The sequence below is a fragment of the Meles meles genome, chromosome X, assembly GCF_922984935.1.
Source record: "Meles meles chromosome X, mMelMel3.1 paternal haplotype, whole genome shotgun sequence".
Classification (NCBI taxonomy): Eukaryota; Metazoa; Chordata; class Mammalia; order Carnivora; family Mustelidae; genus Meles; species Meles meles.
The window spans coordinates 41641575-41659565 of NC_060087.1; the positions used below are offsets into that span (position 1 = coordinate 41641575).

The window sequence follows — 17991 nt, forward strand, 5'->3', positions numbered from 1 at the left end:
TAAATCTTACTGATTAACTATAGTACTCAAGACTGGTATTCACAGAGGGATAGGCACATAGAACAACAGAACAGAATAGGGAATGAAAAAATAGCCCCCACACTATTAGTCCAACACAAACATGACCGACTGTTTTTGACAAAGGTGCAAAAGCAATTCAATGGAGGAAAGACATTTTTAATTTTAATTTTAACAAATTGTGTTTGAGCCATCAGACATCTATAGACAAAAATATGAATCTCGACCTCATTAAGTTCACATTTCATACGAAAATTAATTCAAAATGAATCATGGATTTAAATGTAAAATATGCAACTATAACACTTTTAGAAGGAAATGTAAGAGAAAATTTGTGGAACCTGGTGCGAGGCAAAAAATTTCTTAGACACGACAGGAAGGGGACAATACATAAATGCAGACTTTGTGAAGTGAGACTTCATCAAAATGAAAAATTTTGGTCTGCAAAATCTCTTAAGAAGATGAAAACATCAGTACAGACTTGGGGGGAACAATTGCGAACCATGTATCTGACAGAGAACTTGTATCTAGAATATATGAAAAATTCTCAAAATTCAACAGTTAGAAGCAAACAACACAATGAGAAAATGGACAAAAGACATGAACAGACATTTCACTGAAGAGGATATACAGATGGCAAATAAGCACATGAAAAGATGTCAACATCGTTAGGGAAATGCAATTGAATGCAGAGAGATATCACTATACACCTATTAGAACGGCTAACATAAAATTATAGTGGACAATACCAAATGCTGGCAGAGATGTGGAGAAACTGGATGTTTCATACATTGCTGGTGGGAACGTAAAATGGTACAGTCTGGAAAACTCTGGCAGTTTCTTACAACACTAAAATTCCACTTACCACCCAACCCAGCAATTGCACTCTTGGGCATTTGTCACAGAAAAAAGGAAATCTGATGTTTACACAAAAAAACTCTACATGACTGTTCATAGCAGTCTTATTCTTAACAACAAAAATTGTAAACAACCCAAATGTCCTTCAGTGAGTGAATAAACACACTGTAGAACACCAAAGCATAATAATACTACTACTCAGCAGCGAAAAGGAATGAGCTATTGATACATGCAGCAACTTGGGTGGATCTCAAGAAAATTATGCAAATTATGGAGAAAAGCCAATTTCAAAAGGCATGATTCCATTTACATAATATTCTTGAAATAATAAAATTATAGAGATGGAGAATATGTCAGAGGTTGCCAGGGGTTGGAGTAGGCGAAGGAGGTAACTGTGACTATCTATACTGGGTAGAAGGAGGAACGGTTGATTGTGGTAGTTACACAAATCTACACGTGATAAAATTGTGTAGTATGATAGACACAGACACAGAAATGTTTGCATGTAAAACTGGTGAAATCTGAATAAGGTCTGTGGATTGTACCCATGTCAGTATCTTGGTTATGTAAGACATTAACATGGGGGAAACTGGGTGAAGAGTACATGGGTCTGTTCTGTAATACTTCTTACAGATCCCGTGAATCTATAATTATTTCAAGATAAGTTAATAAAACAAGGTAAATCTGAAGGACTATGAATGTTTTAGAACACACACATTTGTGTATTATGAAATAGAACAACATCTTTACTATGTAAATCAGACAAAATACAGAAGAGCCTACATTTTTGTTTAGCCAAGAAATGTAAATGAAAATGACAGTATGAGTTCATGATAATTGCACATGGTCCATTTCCAAACCCAGAGAAATAAACCAAAAGGGGGTTGTTGCTTAAACATCTGTATGAGTTAGGATTCCACCAGGCAAGCCAACCAACAGGATATTTATACACACACGGGTGCACACACACACATCATTCATTCATTCATTCATTCAAAGATGTTGGCTTACACAATTTGTGGGGTTGGGTAAGCAAATCCAAAATCTGTAGGGCAAGCAGTCAGAAAGGAATGATCGGGCCCACCCAGATTATCCAGGATAATCTCCCTTACTTTAAATCAACTGATCAGGAGCTTTAATTACATCCGCAAAATATCTTCACAGCAATGCGTAGATCAACGTTTGATTGAATAACAGGGGCGGTAGCCTAACCCAGTTGACACCTCAAAAAGCCACACACCATCACAGCCCATTTGTGCTGGCAACTGAATAAATTCATTCTGTTAATAGGCACCCTGGCTTTATTATTATAGGTAATTCAAGAGCAAACAACTTAAATCAATAGTGGCCGACAATGAGTTTCCTACAGGAGGGTCCACTTACAGAACTTTAGAGTTGAAAGGGGCCCTGAAAAGCTTAGTTTGTATTTCATCACAGCCAAGGCACCTCCCCATCGTCCTCTCGGGCACTTATTCGGGCCGAGGCTCCTCCCGGTTGCAGCGCGCCCAGCAGGAGCAGAGAGGAACCCACCTGGAGCACGACGCCGCGGTTGCGGGAGCACCGAGTGGGCGGAGCCTCGAGGCGCGCGGCGGAGGCGAAGGCGCCCAGCCCGCCAGAAGAGCGCGCGGCGGGCGGACGGCGGGGAGCCAGTCGGGTAGGGCGAGCGCGGCCGGCGGTTGGGGTTGGGGGGGGGGCGGTGATTGAGGGTGGGGGGTTGGAAGGAAGGGGAAGAGGCGGAGCGTGGGAGCGCTCAGTGTCAGGAATACAATAGTGCTCCGCGCCGCTTCAGCCGCCGCCGCTGCCGCCGCCGCCGCCGCCGCCGCCGCCGCCGCCCAACAGCCTGCCCAACGCTGAGGCCTGACGGGCCGGGCGGGCGAGGGCCGAGGGCGGGAGCTGAGGCGCAGGGGGCGGCCCGGGCTGATCAGGCGGCGGGGCGGGGGGCGGGGGTGGGGAGGAGATTAGGGGGCAGGTGCGAGGGAGGGGAGAGAAGAAAGCGAGCGGTTAAGGGGGCGGTTACCACCCCTACCGGACTCGCCCGGCACATTGCCGGGCCCAAGTGTGGAGCTTGAAGGAAGGAGCGGCGACCTAGCCGCGCTAAGGTAGGCGCCGCCGAAGCTGGACGCGGCGCGGGCGGCGTTGGGGGCGTCGCGCCGGGTGGGCAGCGGGAGTGGCGGCCTCGAGGAGTCGAAACGGGCGCCGCGGAGCGCAACGTCCCGGCCCAGCCTCGCAGCGTTCCGGGGCGCCCCGGCTCCACAGCGCGGTCGCTTTGGCGTCCCCGGCGTCTTCGGGCCGAGAGCGTGTGTGGGCTGAGGTAAAGTGCCCGCTGGCTCCTCCATCGGCCCGGGGCAGTGCCGGGTGGCCGACGCGGGGGGCGGGGGCGGACGCCCGGGCTCGGGCTCGGGCTCGGGCTGCAGCTCCACTCGGGCAGGAATTGAGCGCCATAACTGTTGCGGCCGTTCCCTCCGGTGCCCCCTCCCGGCGCCCCCTCCCTCTCTGTGCTCTGCCCGGTCTCGGGGCTCCCGGGGTCAGAACCGCGGCGGGGGGACCTGCTCTGCCGGCCGCCCCGGGGCCGGATGCTCCAAGGAGCGAGGGCGCGCCCCTCGCTGTTTCGATGTTGGGGGGCGTGAAGAACCGAGTGCTTGAAGAGAGGGGGGCCGGGCGGCTCAGGGAGTGGCGAGGCCCCCGGTGAGCGGCGGGTACCCCCGGAGCAGGAGCGCGAGCGCCCCGCGGGCTGGCGAACTTTCCCTCCCCCTCCCGTCATTGTTCGGGCGCTGCCAGTCCGGGGCCGCCGCAACAACCGCCGAGCGCCTGGCGGTCCCGGCTGTGTGTGTGGTGTGGGGGGGGGGGGGGGCGGTGGGAAAAGCAGGAGGGCTGTGCGAATCTTACTGGAAAAATTTCCCACCGCTGGGCACAGCAAAGTTAACTTTTCTCCAGCGATCGAGTTGGTTTTATTCCCTCAGCTGTGGGGCGATCGATTAAAAAAAAAAAAAAAAAGAGGGAGGGAGAGAGAGAGAGCCTCCTTCCAATCTTTTTCTCTCGCTTTTTCAGAGCCACAGCTTTGGTAAAGTCTGGCTTTAAATCGCACAGGGCAACCTGCGTTTATTATTTGTGAGAAGGCAATGCGGGGGGGGGGGGCGCGAGATCTCGAGTGAGTGACCGTAGTGGTGGTATGTGTAGGCATGTTTAAAAGTTGGTATCATTGTGTAGCCCTGGGACATATGTAGTTCCCAAGCATTTGGCAAGAAACTTGTTTGGCCGCTTCTGACTTTCTGAGTTGCTAGGAAATCCGTGGCCTCAGATGTGCGCAAGGTTTTTTGATGTGAGAACCGTTTATCTGTGAAGCTGAGGATGGGATCCCGTCCTCCCGCCCCTCCCGCAACGCCGTCTGATTGTATAAGAAATCAAAACCGTGTTGATGGTGGTTTCAGGGGCCTGAAGGGAAAGGCGACCTCATTCCCGGTATTCAGTCTGATAAAGATAACTGTCTGCTTCTCTCTAAACTCTGAAAGTAATGGAAAATAATTTAGGTAAAGACGGGTTGCACAACATCTTGGCTCAGTTTAAGCAACCCAGAATCCACTTTCCCAGAGTAGTTCTCTTAAATACCTTCCCTGAAGGCACTTCTTGCCAGCCTGGGGTTGGGGGTGAGGGTGAGGGTGAGAAAGGAGTTGGTCTCAACAAAGCTTTCTGTGGTATTTAATTTAATATTTTCATAACATCTGTAAACAATGGGAATGTGGATTCCTGCCTCTGTGTCCTTTGCATACCGTAGTTTTCATGCTTTTATAGCATCATGTGATTCCTCTCTGGATAAGTGAAAATAGATTTTGTCTTTTTTGTTTAGCCGAGTGGTCTACCTCCATAACATATCATTTTCTTTTTCATTTAAAGTGAGCTCTGTGCTGAAATACTTGAATTGTAAAAGGTAATACCTCTCTTCAAGGGGTGAAGGGATTGCAAGAGATCTTTGGGACGTGCTTCTCAGTATTAGCTACTATCACTGCCACCTTTTCTTTAACTGTGGTCTTCTCTATAGTTCTGTTTGCTAGAGATGAGTTCCTAACCTAATATCTTTGCCTTAAAACAGTTCCTTGCATTTTTCATTCAGTCAGTTCTGGAATACTCAGAGATGCGGGTCTGGTTCTAGAACCCAAGCATTGTCTTCAGCCTTTCTGAGTCATGGCAGTATGGTAAGTGCCTTCACACTTTTAGTAGCCTGTGAATCTTGGTCACAGGTAGAAGAAAGTGGAGAAAGGCCTTCCACTCCTTCCTGAAGGGTTTGTGATGAACTGGGAGCCAGGAGTGACTCAGAAACAGCCTTAGGGGTGCCCTTGACCCACCTTCCGGCCTGTAGATGAAGTTCGCAGAAGCAGGACACATGATGACGCAGGGCTCTCATCATAGTTGAGACAGATGGGTTATGAAAAAAGGATGTTAGGCTGGTAGGTTGGGTATGATCCTCTCCTTTGATAGTGCCTGTCTTTTCCCCTCATGTTCCATCAGCCATAACAATCCATTTCTCTCCTAAGGAACGCAAATCTATTTCTTCTTTTTGCCCACTACTTTGAGGCCTGACTGGAACTAGGCAAGTATTTGGGGGAAGGTAAGGGGAGGCAGGAGGCATTGGCTGTTTGTGAAGACATGGCATTACAGAGGGCTCTTACAGGCCTTGACTAGGGATACAGAGGTTGAATATTATCATAGGACATAGTGCACCTCCTTCCTCCTGGAGGTTACGCAAAGCGAGAGCTGAGGAAGGTCAAGATCATATGCTGGCTTACATTAAAAAAAATCTCTCATCAGGGAATAACTTAAATCGCCTTATAGGTGAGGAGTGGGTGGCAGTGGGTGACACCCATCTGGCACTTTCCTGAACTGGCTTACATAGGGACACTGAGTGGTTTAGCAGTATCTCCCTGTGGTTCAGTTACAGTGGCTGGGAAAGCTGAAGCAGTCCGGTTTGTGGGGAGAATCTAAGGTGAATGGGTAAAAATGATGAGCAAATAAAAAGGTGATGGCAAATGGTCATTACAGACCAAGTAACTACTGCTTTGGGTTTTCTGTTTTCTGAAATATCTGTGACTCCCCCATGGTTATTTTTGCCTTCTCCCTGTAGGTCTCTCCGTAGATAATAGCAGCAAAGTTCTTACCTTCAGAACTGCCTCTGTGCTTCTCTTGGGTGACAGAAAGAAGGGTCCTGAGGAGAATTTGCCTAACCCATAGCTAAAAAGTAACTGAGAGGGCAGTTAACTGAAGAAAGTAGGTAGGGGTGGCCTGGTGTGGGGAAAGGGTACTGGTGTTTTTGACTGATAGGAGATGCCCATGCATTGATTAATACTCTTTAAACAGTATATAATTTTTTAAAGATTTTATTTATTTGTTTTTTTTACAGAAAGAGAGAGAGAGAGAGAGAGAACGAGAGAGGAAACACAAGCCGGGTGAGTGGGAGAGGGAGAAGCAGGCTCCCTGCTGAGCAGGGAACCCAGTGCTGCAGGGCTCAATCCCAGGAACCTGGGACCATGACGTGAGCCGAAGGTACCCAACAACTGAGCTACCCAGGCGCCCCTAAGCAGTAAATAATTTAATCTCTGTCACAACCCAGCGGCCATAGCTGAGCCCTACTACCCAGGGAGTTCCTTGTCCCTTGATACTGGCTGATAGGCAAGGAAATCTGAGCCCAGAATGTGCTTTTTGAAATAGCTGACAAGAGAATATGGTACCAGCATGGTCAGTACACCAGACCTTGTGTGTTGTAATCTCCTGGGAAAGTTCTTCTTCTTCCTTTTTAGATTTAAAAAACTTATTTTGATTATAATTACAAAAAGTTGCAAGAATAGTACAAAGGACTCCTGTATTCCCTTTATCCAAGGTCAGTAATTATCAATAGGTTGCTCCCCCTTGCTTTATCATTTTTTTGTTACTTTTTCTGAACCATTTGAAAGTAACTGCCAAGACATTGGCATTTATCAAGGGCATCCTGTCCCAAAGGGTGGCACAGATGTACCCGTGGGGTATAGCAGAACTTTGGTGGTGACGCAGGGCCCCAGAGGCAGAGTGAAGTCTACCTGTAGCTGTGAGCACATATGTGTAAGTCACACAGAATCTCTGGTGCTAGATGTAGAAATCATAACAGCGTAAAAACGGCTAAGATAAACTCCCTTTTTGTCATCAGTCATGTCAAGTGTCTTCCCAACTATGCCAAACTTCCACATTGTTATGAAAATCCACTCTACCACTGCCCAATTTTGCAGCTGTAATGTATTCTCCAAGATTTTCATTTAATTCGTTCAGCAGACATCTGTTGAGTGCCTCCTATTTGCTAGGGTATAAGAGGTAAAATATCGATAACTCATCCCATTAAGAGTTCAACATCCAATGTAAAGGAAGAAAGAAATCTAACCCAGTCAGGGGGGAAAGAGCATTCTGTTGAAAGAGTTTACACAAGGTGCTTAGAACACCAGACTGGTTAAGGATCTGAAGAATAGATGCCTGAGAGTCGAATGTGAAGATCCATTTTCCTTGAGACTTGCTGCTTTCAGATAACAAGGTTCATGAGTTAGAGAAGCCTTTGGTGTGGTATACCCAGCACAATCTATGGGGTCAGGCCAACTTCGATTCGAATCTACCGCTTGATCTGGGCCAGTACTTGATGTCTCTATGCCTCAGTTTCTTCATCTCCTCAATTTGACATCTCCAAGGTAATAATTAATTGAGGCGATAATTGCTCTGTAAACATTGATTTTGTCTCCCCACCCCCTGCCGGCCAGTGCAGTATATGGGGAAATAGCATGAGCAGTATTAGATATTAAGGTGGGATCCAAGGAGGTGTTTCTGTTTTTCCTACAAATAAATATGTAATTTCTAATTGTACTGAGAGCTGTGATGGAGGTCACTATAAGAGATAACAACAGCAGCTATGACTTGTTAACCATTTCCTTTGTACTGAGTACTATGCTAAGTATTTAACATGGAATATCTTTCTGAGGTGTAAGGCAAAGGTAACTTGCCAATGGTCACACAGCAAGTAAGAGGCAGAATGCTTTTATAAGGGAAACTAGCAAGGTGCCCTGGACCCTGAATAATGAGCAGGAATAAGCAAGGTAAAAGAGAGAAGGGATTGCCAGGCAGAGGGAACACCAGGTGTTGTGAGGACACTGAGGTGAAAGAGAGATGTGGAAGGGATCCACAGAGGTTTGGCTAGGACCTGGGGAAAGAGAGATGAGGTAGGCAGGGGGAGATTGACAGGGCCTTATGGGATCTCATTAAGGAGCTTGTGTTTTATTCCAAGGGCAGTGGGAGGCTGCCGGAAGGTGTTTTTCACCTTAAACCATAGGGGGGCTGTGTGGGTGGGCATGGCGAGGCATGTGTAATCCGCAAAAGCATCTAGTGAGGCCTAAACAAAAGTAGCTTAAAGTAATTTCCCCCTCAGTGTCCCACTTTGTGATCCAGTGGAGGCAATGTTTCTGGCCCAAATGTGTAGATCTTAAACAGTTTCTACTGCCCACCATTAACACAGCTATAAAGAGTTGCTATGATGCTCGAAGAAGCTGGTCTGCAGAATGCTTCTAGATGGTTTAATTAGGCCTATATATTTGATGCTTTTTAGGCTGCATTAGGGAGCTCTTTCAGTTTTCACTGAGCCCTGTCAAATGGGGAAAAAAGTAAAATTGGGAGACTAATTCCTGAAAACCTGAGTTGTTCAGAGTTAGAAATGGAACTGTTGAGTATAAGACTTTGGTTTAAATATATCATGATAAGGATGCTTCAGTGACTAAATGGAAATTTTTAATGTTTTTTGTTTTTTTGGTGTGTGCCATCTGTGATGGCAGACAGCACATTTGTGAGAATCTGGGAAGATTTAGGCATTTTTTCAGTACTTATATATTTATTTATTCCCATCCAGGTACTGCAGGTTTTTCTGTTTGAAACAATTTCTTATCAGAATACACTGCACAGGAAGAAAACCAGTGTTCTCTTCCCCTTTCCATATGTGCCAGACCACAACCATACTTATTTTGAAGTAACCTGTGTCAATTAGCTTTTTTTTTTTTTTTTTTGACAGGGAGGGTTGTTAGCTGGTGGTTGGATGATCTAGGATGGCCTTGCTCACGTAACTGGTAGCTGTCAGGCCGGTGGGTCTAGAAGGCCCTAAGCAAGGATGGCTCATCTCCACTCCCAAGTGATCTCTCCTGCAGCTGGCTAGCCTGGATCTGCTGACATGGTGGTCTCAGAGGCACAAGGCGTAGCGAGCAGGAGCCAGCGCCAGTGCACAAGCACTTCTCAATGTCTGCTTACGTCACATTTGATACTGTCCTATCAGCCAAAGTAGGGAAGTGCTTCTTGGCCCAGCCTAGAGTCATTGTGAGGGAGAGAACCATCTAAAGGTACAAATACAAGAAGGTGTTTTTTAATTGGGGACCGTTACTGCAGTAATGCATAATAATTAATGAACATAACCTCTTTTCCTTTGATAAATCTTGTTAAACGCTCATTTCTAAATGTAGTGTATTCTTTTTTTTTTTTTTAAAAGAGAGAGAAAGCGGATGGGGGGCAGAGGTAGAGAGTATTTTAAAAAGGCTTCACACCCAGTGTGGAACCCAACATGAGGCTCAGTCTCGTGACCCTGAGATCATGACCTGAGCTGAAGTCAAGAGTCGGATGTTTAGCTCACTGAGCCACTCAGGCGCCCCCTACATGCAGTATATTCTTTTTTTTTTTTCTTTTCAGCATAACAGTATTCATTGTTTTTGCACCACACCCAGTGCTCCATGCAATACGTGCCCTCTCTAATACCCACCACCTTGTTCCCCCAACCTCCCACCCCCGGCCCCTTCAAGACCCTCAGGTTGTTTTTCAGAGTCCATAGTCTCTCATGGTTCACCTCCCCTTCCAATTTCCCTCACTCCCTTCTCCTCTCCATCTCCCCATGTCCTCCATGTTATTTGTTATGCTCCACAAATAAGTGAAACCATATAATACTTGACTTTCTCTGCTTGACTTATTTCACTCAGCATAATCTCTTCCAGTCCCGTCCATGTTGCTACAAAAGTTGGATATTCATCCTTTCTGATGGAGGCATAATACTCCATCGTGTATATGGACTACATCTTCCTTATCCATTCGTCCTTTGAAGGGCATCTTGGTTCTTTCCACAGTTTGGCGACCATGGCCATTGCTGCTATAAACATTGGGGTACAGATGGCCCTTCTTTTCACTACATCTGTATCTTTTTGGTAAATACCCAGTAGTGCAATTGCAGGGTCCTAGGGAAGCTCTATTTTTAATTTCTTGAGGAATCGCCACACTGTTCTCCAAAGTGGCTGCACCAACTTGCATTCCCACCAACAGTGTAAGAGAGTTGCCCTTTCTCCACATCCTCTCCAACACATGTTGTTTCCTGTCTTGCTAATTTTGACCATTCTAACTGGTGTAAGGTGGTATCTCAATGTGGTTTTAATTTGAATCTCCCTGATGGCTAGTGATGATGAACATTTTTTCATGTGTCTAATAGCCATTTGTATGTCTTCATTGGAGCAGTGTCTTCATATCTTCTGCCCATTTTTTGATATGATTATCTGTTTTGTGTGTGTTGAGTTTGAGGAGTTCTTTATGATCCTGGATATCAACCTTTTGTCTGTACTGTCATTTGCAAATATCTTCTTCCATTCCGTGGGTTGCCTCTTTGTTTTGTTGACTGTTTCCTTTGCTGTGCAGAAGCTTTTGATCTTGATGAAGTCCCAAAAGTTCATTTTCACTTTTGTTTCCTTTGCCTTTGGAGACATATCTTGAAAGAAGTTGCTGAGGCTGATATCGAAGAGGTTACTGCCTATGTTCTCCTCTAGGATTCTGATAGATTCCTGTCTCACGTTGAGGTCTTTTATCCATTTCGAGTTTATCTTTGTGTATGGTGTAAGAGAATGGTCGCGTTTCATTCTTCTACATATAGCTATACATGTAATGTACTCTTGAAACTAAGTAATACGATGGTGCCATCTTCTCTTCTACTGAGTGTGGATCTGAGTGATAGTTTTCCTAGAAGGAAACCAAAGGGAGACAGTGTGGCTCTGGGTGTAGGTACTCTTGCGAGTGGCTTGACTGCTCACTGATCTTGTGTGGCTGTTATCAAAAGAGTCTCTGAGGTGGGGCGCCTGGGTGGCTCAGTTGGTTAAGGATCTGCTTTCAGCTCAGGTCATGATCCCAGGGTCCTCGAGATCAAGTCCTGCGTTGGGCTCCCTGATCAACGGGAAGCCTGCTTCTCCCTCTCCCCCTTGCTCGCATGTGCCCGCCCAAATAAATAAAATCTTTACTTTTTAAGATTTTATTTATTTATTTGTCAGATTGAGAGAGAGCACAAGCAGGGGGAGCAGAAGGCAGAGGGAGAAGCAGGCTCCCCATTGAGGAAGGAGCCAGATGTGGGATTCGATCCCAGGACCGTGGGATGATGACCTGAGCCGAAGGCAAACACTGAACTGACTGAGCCACCCTATAAATAAAACCTTAAAAAAAAAGAGTCCTTGGGTTTCCTCAACCTCCTGTTCAAGCTTTACCCCCCTCCCCCCAAAAATTTAGGGTACTAGGCTGTGCTGTGCTTTGTAGTCAAGCAAAAAGATGGTTAATTGGAAATCCATCATTACCTGGAAGATGAGAGAAACATTTGCAGCTTTTCTTCATAACCTTTATCTGATTTATGGTTTTTACCTGAGAAGAAATTCTTATTTGGGCATTATAATAAAGACAAAGGATTCTCCGTAGGTGTGTTTTATTTCGTCAAGTTTGTAAAGTCTCTCTTTAGCTGCAGTGAAGAATCCAGTATTGTGGTGTGTAGTGACTGGTCAGTGATCAGCAGTTTGGGGCATCAGCCTTTGACCTTTGCTTGTGAAGCTTTCAGAAGTAACACCTTTCACATAAACTTAAATAGGCTTTGCAGCCAGCTATTGGCCTGAAATATATTACATGAAAATGCAACTGGACCCAAGGACGCATGTGTGGGAAACTGAGGAGAAGGCTCATTTTGTACATCTTAGAGATGTACATTCCTCCAGAAATTGCCTGGTGATAGAATCTCAGCTGCCTTTCTTTCCTCCTAGAATAAAAATTAAAAATGGAAAATCCCTGACATTTTAAAAGTCAGTGACTTGAAAATAGCCTTCAAAATTATAAATGTATATATCATTTGACCCAGCAAACACTTCCAGGAATTTATTCAACAAATATTTGCATATTACTTGGATTATTATTTATAATAGCAAAAGATTGGTTGATATTCTAAGTATCAGTTAAGGCTTGGTTATACAGTAGAATATTGCACTGATATTGCATGATTTCTAAGATGTACAAAATGAAAAACAAGAAACAGAACAGTGTGTATTATATGCTACCATTTGTGACAGCTACTAGGGACACTAATATGTACTATATAATATATACGTTTTTGCTTACATAGACAAAGATATTTCTAGAAGGATGTTAAGGCACAGATAGTTTTAGGGCATATACAGCCAAGGTAGAGAGTTGGAGGAAGATTTTTTACTGCATAAACTTTTATATAGACCTTTAATTTTGGGGGGGGGGATGTCAAATGATCTTTCATTGAAATATTTTCCTTTGCAGTTCTTAACTAGGTGGGCATTCCACTGCACCACTGTTGATGTCATCTATGATGTCATAAGGGTGGTGGCCATCAACACTGCAGCCCACAGATCAGGCAGTCCCCAGAACCTCTTTAATGGTATCAGAGAGTTCTCTAGCTAAACGTCGGTGCTGCATCTTTCAGGCAGTGTTGACAGTCTCATCAAAAGTGTTATTTCCACTGTGCTTAATGTTTTTCTGCTTTCTGTCTCTTAGTGGTTCCTTGAGGGCTTTGATAATCAGTGCAGAGGCAAAAGGTACCACTTCAATCTGGGCCTGTCCATTCTGAATGGTCATTTTCGCTATCATCCTCAGACCCTTCTAATCACTAGTTGCCTTGGCGATGTCATCGCCAACCTTTTTTGGAGACAGACCGGGGGCGGGAGGGAGTGCTGATATTTGGAGCCAGGGCAGACATGACACCAACTTCCCACCAGTTCTCCTTACGTATAGGACTTTGATCTCACTGGGGTCAAACATAGGTGGCATGGTGAAGGAAGCTGGTGTTAGGTGAATCGGATTTGGGAGAACTGAAGATAGTTGCACCTTTACCTCCTCAGAGCCAAAAGTTACAACTGCCTTCTGAATTTCAAGCCATGTGAATGTGTTGCCCAATTTTAAAAATCCAATACATTTATTTAAAAAGAGATGGTATATGGTGAATGGTGATGTGAACTTCCATGGACTCCTACCCAAGTTGATTTGGTCAGAGCTATCCCTGTTAAAATATATATATATAACATAATATAATATAATATATATGTTATATATATAATATAATATAAAATATATATATATACACACACACATACACACATATCCCTGTTAAAAAAATATATATGTATACATATACACATACACACACATACACATGTATATGCATATACATGTATATGTACATACACACACACACACACATACAGAGTCAGTTTTATTTCCTAGAAATGCCTCAGAATAATGTACTTCTGAGTTTTTAGCTAAAGTCCTGCCTTTTCCAGAAGGTCATATGAGTGAAATCATACAATATTTAGCCTTTTTTGGTCTGGCTTCTTTTACTTGATTCATCCATGTTATGTGAATTAAAGCATGTTCCCTTTGTCACTGAATAGCATTCCGATTTATGGATGTACCACAGTTCGTACATTTACCTGTTGAAGGACTACTTGGCCGCTTCTAGTTTCTTGATGATTATGAATAAAGCTGCAGTAAACCTTAGCATACTTTTTTTTTTGGTGAAACATAAGGTTTAAGTTCATTTGGGTAAATAACCAGGAGTTTGTATAAGAAGCTGCCAAACTGTCTTCCAAAGTGGTTCTACTGTTTTACATTCCCACCAGCCATGAATATGAGGTGTGTGTCAAGTTTCTTTTTCCTGCATATGGATGTCAAGGAGTTCCAGAATCATTTGCTGAAAACTATCCTTTCTCCATTATTATTGCTTTTGTACCTGTGTCAAAAATGTGACTATGCTTGTGTGGGTCTATTTCTGGGCTCTCTATTCTGTTGCATTGATCTGTGTGACCATCGTTGTGCTATTACCACACTGTCTTGATTACTGTAGCTTTATAGTAAGTCTTGAAATTAGGTAATATGAGTACTCTTTTCTCTTCTTTACCAGAATTGTAGTGGTAAGAGAAGACATTCTTAGCCTGTTCCAGTCTCTCACTATTACGTATGATGTTAGCTGTAGGGTTGTTTTTTTTTTTAAGATTTTATTTATTTATTTGACAGAGAGAAATCACAAGAGAGGCAGGCAGAGAGAGAGGAAGGGAAGCAGGCTCTCCACTGAGCGGAGAGCCCGATGTGGGCGCTCCACTGAGCGGAGAGCCCGATGTGGGACTCGATCCCAGGACCCTGAGATCATGACCTGAGCTGAAGGCAGCGGCTTAACCCACTGAGCCACCCAGGCGCCCTGTAGGGTTTTTTTTTTAAGGTTTTATTTATTAGAGAGAACACAAGCAGGGGAGGGGCACAGGGAAAGGGAGAGTCAGAACCCTGAGATCATGACCTGAGCCCAAGGCAGACTGTTGACCAGCCAAGGTACCCAGGTGTCCCTAGCTTTAAGTTTTTAAAGTATATATACCCTATTGTGCTGAAAAGAGTTACCATAGCAGTCCTAACACTGCTTGCTATCTTTAGAAGGCTTTCTTTCAAGATTGGCCCTTGGCTGGTGTCTTGAAAATTGGCTTTTCAAACATTTTGAAAATAAAATATTATAGTAAACCTTCATTTATTCCTTTTCCAGTGTTTTTCATTTCTTTATACTAATCCAAGCTCCCACTTTAATCATAATCTTTCTGCCTGAAGAATTTTTCCTCAACATTTCTTTTTACCAGGTCTGCTGACAGTAAATTCTTTGCTTTTGTTGGATAAAGTCTTTTTTTTTCTTCACTTCTGAAGGACATTTTCATGAGATATGGAATTCTGAGTTGACAGTTTTTTCCCTCTTCACCATAGTACTCCACTGTGCCTTGTTTGCATGGTTTCTGATAAGTCTGCTGTAATTTCTATCCTTGTTTCTCTATAATGTGTCTTTTTTCCTCTGACTGCCTTCGAGCTCTTTGTCTTTACCTAGATGTAGCTTTTTTATTTTGTCATATTTGTCCTGCTTCATGTTCTTCTGAGCTTCTTGTATCTGTGGATTGTCTGTCACTAATTTTGGAGAGCTCTTCATCATTTTTTCAAATAATTCCTGTATTCCATTCTATTTTATTCCCCTGGAATTCCAATTACAAGTATGTTATATCTTTTGATATTTTCCCATAATTCTTGTATGCTGTGTTCTATTTTTTCACTCTTTTGTCCCTTTTTGTTTTAATTTTTATTGACCTGACCAATAAATTCAGTTGTTAGGCTCACTGATTCTTTCCTGAGCTGTGTCAAGTCTACTGTTGAACGTGTTGGTTTTTTGTCTTTTTTTGAGCATGTTGGGGGTTTTTTTGCTATTTTTTTTAAGTCCTAGCATTTCCATTTGATTATTTCCTATGCTTTCTATCTTTTTGCTGAAATTATTCATCTGGTCTTGCATGTTGTCTATCTTTTGCATTAAAGTTTTCACTATATTAATCACAATTCTTCTAAATTTCATTTCTGATAGTGCAAACATCTGTGTCATATTGAGTGTAAATCTGATGATTGCTTTGTCACTTGGAATATATTCTTATCCTTCGTTATGCCTCATAATAAAAAGCTCAACGTGACTGAAAAGCCATTGAAACTGAACATCAGCAAGAGATACTGAGTTAAATATTCGATATATTTGGAGAAGAACATAGGTGTCCTTCTGCAAGGCTTTTAGAGGGGGGATTTGAGTTAATCTAGCCAGGAGTTGGCTTGTGTTTAATGTTTGCTCTTGGTGGGGCATGAGAGATTTCTGATTCCTCTAGTGATACCTTCTTTTTGAGTCCTGCTCGGCTTTGGGTTTTTCCTTTGTGCTATTTCCCAAGAGCTGTCTGTTGTAGCCCTCCCAGTTGTATTCTATTTCACTAACCATGTAGCTGGTTTGCCAAGTGGTGGATGTGGAGGAGGAGGGAGTTCTCTGATGATTTGATTAAGCCTTGGACTTAGGCAGGTATCAGAACCTGGGTCTTGAGTATGTCCTTTACAAGAATTCCTGCCCCTCCTCCAGGGTGAAGCTTCTTTTCCTTTTTCCTGTCTTCTTTTTTCCCAGCTGCAGTGAGTACCCACCAGTGTCCTTAAGTCAAGGGTTTTAAGCCCTTCCCCCTGCAGAGTAAGCCTTTTGTTCTGTGTTGGAGATAAAGGAAAGGTGTCTGGGTAGATTTCAGTGGGTGTTGTTTTCCTCAGCCAACCAGCACCAAGATGGGAGCTTTCTCTGGGATTTCCCCTGATTCCTTCTGTAAGAGTATGGTGGGATTCCTGTAGGAAAAACTTTTAAGAAGATGGGAATTACTCCACCCCATGTGGAGCCTAGGAGCTGCATACTGTCATGACATCCCATACTCTGGTCTCCAGTAAGTAATGTGTTAGAATTTCTAGTTTGATCTTCCTACCGGCTTATATGCTCAGATCCTATGTTTACCTGTAAGCATCTGTCTCTTCAGATATCTGGATGGTGGTTTGCCCTGTATTCAGTTTTTGATAGGTCCAAGAAGAGTCATTGGTTTCTCAGTTTGTCTAATAGCTTCTTTTTGGTGAGGGTGAGGATGATGGCTTTCCAGCCCTTTATATAGCAGCTGAAACCTGCATTCTGAAATAAGTTTTAATCTACATAAATGTCTAATGCAGTGTATGGCCCATAGAAACTCAGTACAGATTAGTTTTTCCTTCTTCTTTTTCTCACCTCCTTGAATTTTATGGTTTTATGGCTAGGGAGCCAGGAATAATTGATTCTGGTTTGGGTTCTGCCTACTTTAGGCTTTAAAAACCTCTACCCTGCTGGCAGTATGTTGTTAAATGGTTTTTTTGTTTGTTTGTTTTTGCTGTCTTCCAGAATGTTATGTATGCCTTTGTAATTATTGAGAATGTTGTTAGCACTCAGTAATAATTTGCCTCGTGCAGAATTAGGGGGTTATTTAGTCTTTCTACGGTATAGGTTTTGTTAGTGACCATGTGTTTGTCTTTTTTATTCCCCACATTTCCAGGTGCAGTTCAGTTCAGCAAATATTTAAGTGCCCATTGTGCTATGAAGCACTAGGTGTTGAGTAGAATACAAGCATGACCTGGTAAGTGGAGTGACCAAGAGGTTCTCAAAGGCAATGGAGACCCTTTGGATGTAAGGATATTGCCACTTGGGAAATATCCCCATTTCAATCTAGAAGGATTAAAAAAACTTTTTAAATTCTGTTCTTAGTTATATTAGAGATATCCTAGAGATGCATTCTAGGAAAAATGGAAAAAGTTATAGAAAGAGTCATGGTTGTCCATGACATCCTTATAATATCCTCATTTCATCATGTTCTCCTTCCCAGAGTTGATTTTGGTTACTTATTTTTGTTTTACTATGCAAATTGCTGTATCAACTATCATGCCATCTAATAGTTTACTGAAATATATGTATTTGTAAGGGAGTAAGCACACAAATTCTGTTAACTTTTAAGGAATGTTTGTTTAAAGGGGTAACTCACCATTCAGTTTGGATGTGTGGCCTGATAATTTTTTTTTTGCTTCACATTATAGTTAACTCTTTTAAAAATTTTTCTGAAAACTATTGTTAATGATAGGTAAAGCCATAAAAAGTGATAGAGTAAAATTGACATGTGAAGGTGTGTGTAGTCATGTGGACTTTGATGCATGTCTAGATCAGTGTAACCACCATCATAATCAAGGTGTAAAATAGTCCCATCACCCAAAACAACTCCTTCGTGTTACCTCTTCAGTCACACTTTTCCCACCCCCAGCCCTTGACAGCCACTGATCTGTGCTCCATCACTAGTTTTGTCACTTTGAAGATGTCATGTAAATGGAGTCCAACTGAATGTAATCTTTTTTTGAGTCTTGCCTTTTTTCATTCAGCATAATGCTTTTGAG

The 17991-nt window shown here is 43.3% G+C and overlaps 1 protein-coding gene and 1 pseudogene across 5 annotated transcripts in view; one reads left to right on the forward strand and one right to left on the reverse strand.

Annotated features, from left to right (window-relative positions):
• The first annotated feature begins 2855 nt into the window (after positions 1–2855).
• Positions 2856–17991, forward strand: part of JADE3 (jade family PHD finger 3) — a 135537-nt gene continuing 120401 nt past the window's right edge. For 2 of the 5 annotated variants that reach the window (XM_045996433.1, XM_045996432.1), the window contains exons 1-3: positions 2856–2975; positions 6273–6314; positions 17106–17186. The gene's annotated coding sequence lies outside the window, so the exon portion shown is untranslated. Of the gene's footprint in view, positions 2976–6268; positions 6315–17105; positions 17187–17991 lie in introns of all 5 variants that reach the window. The other 3 variants (XM_045996438.1, XM_045996435.1, XM_045996437.1) reach the window with 3 other exon arrangements.
• Positions 12490–13008, reverse strand: LOC123935529 (annotated as a pseudogene).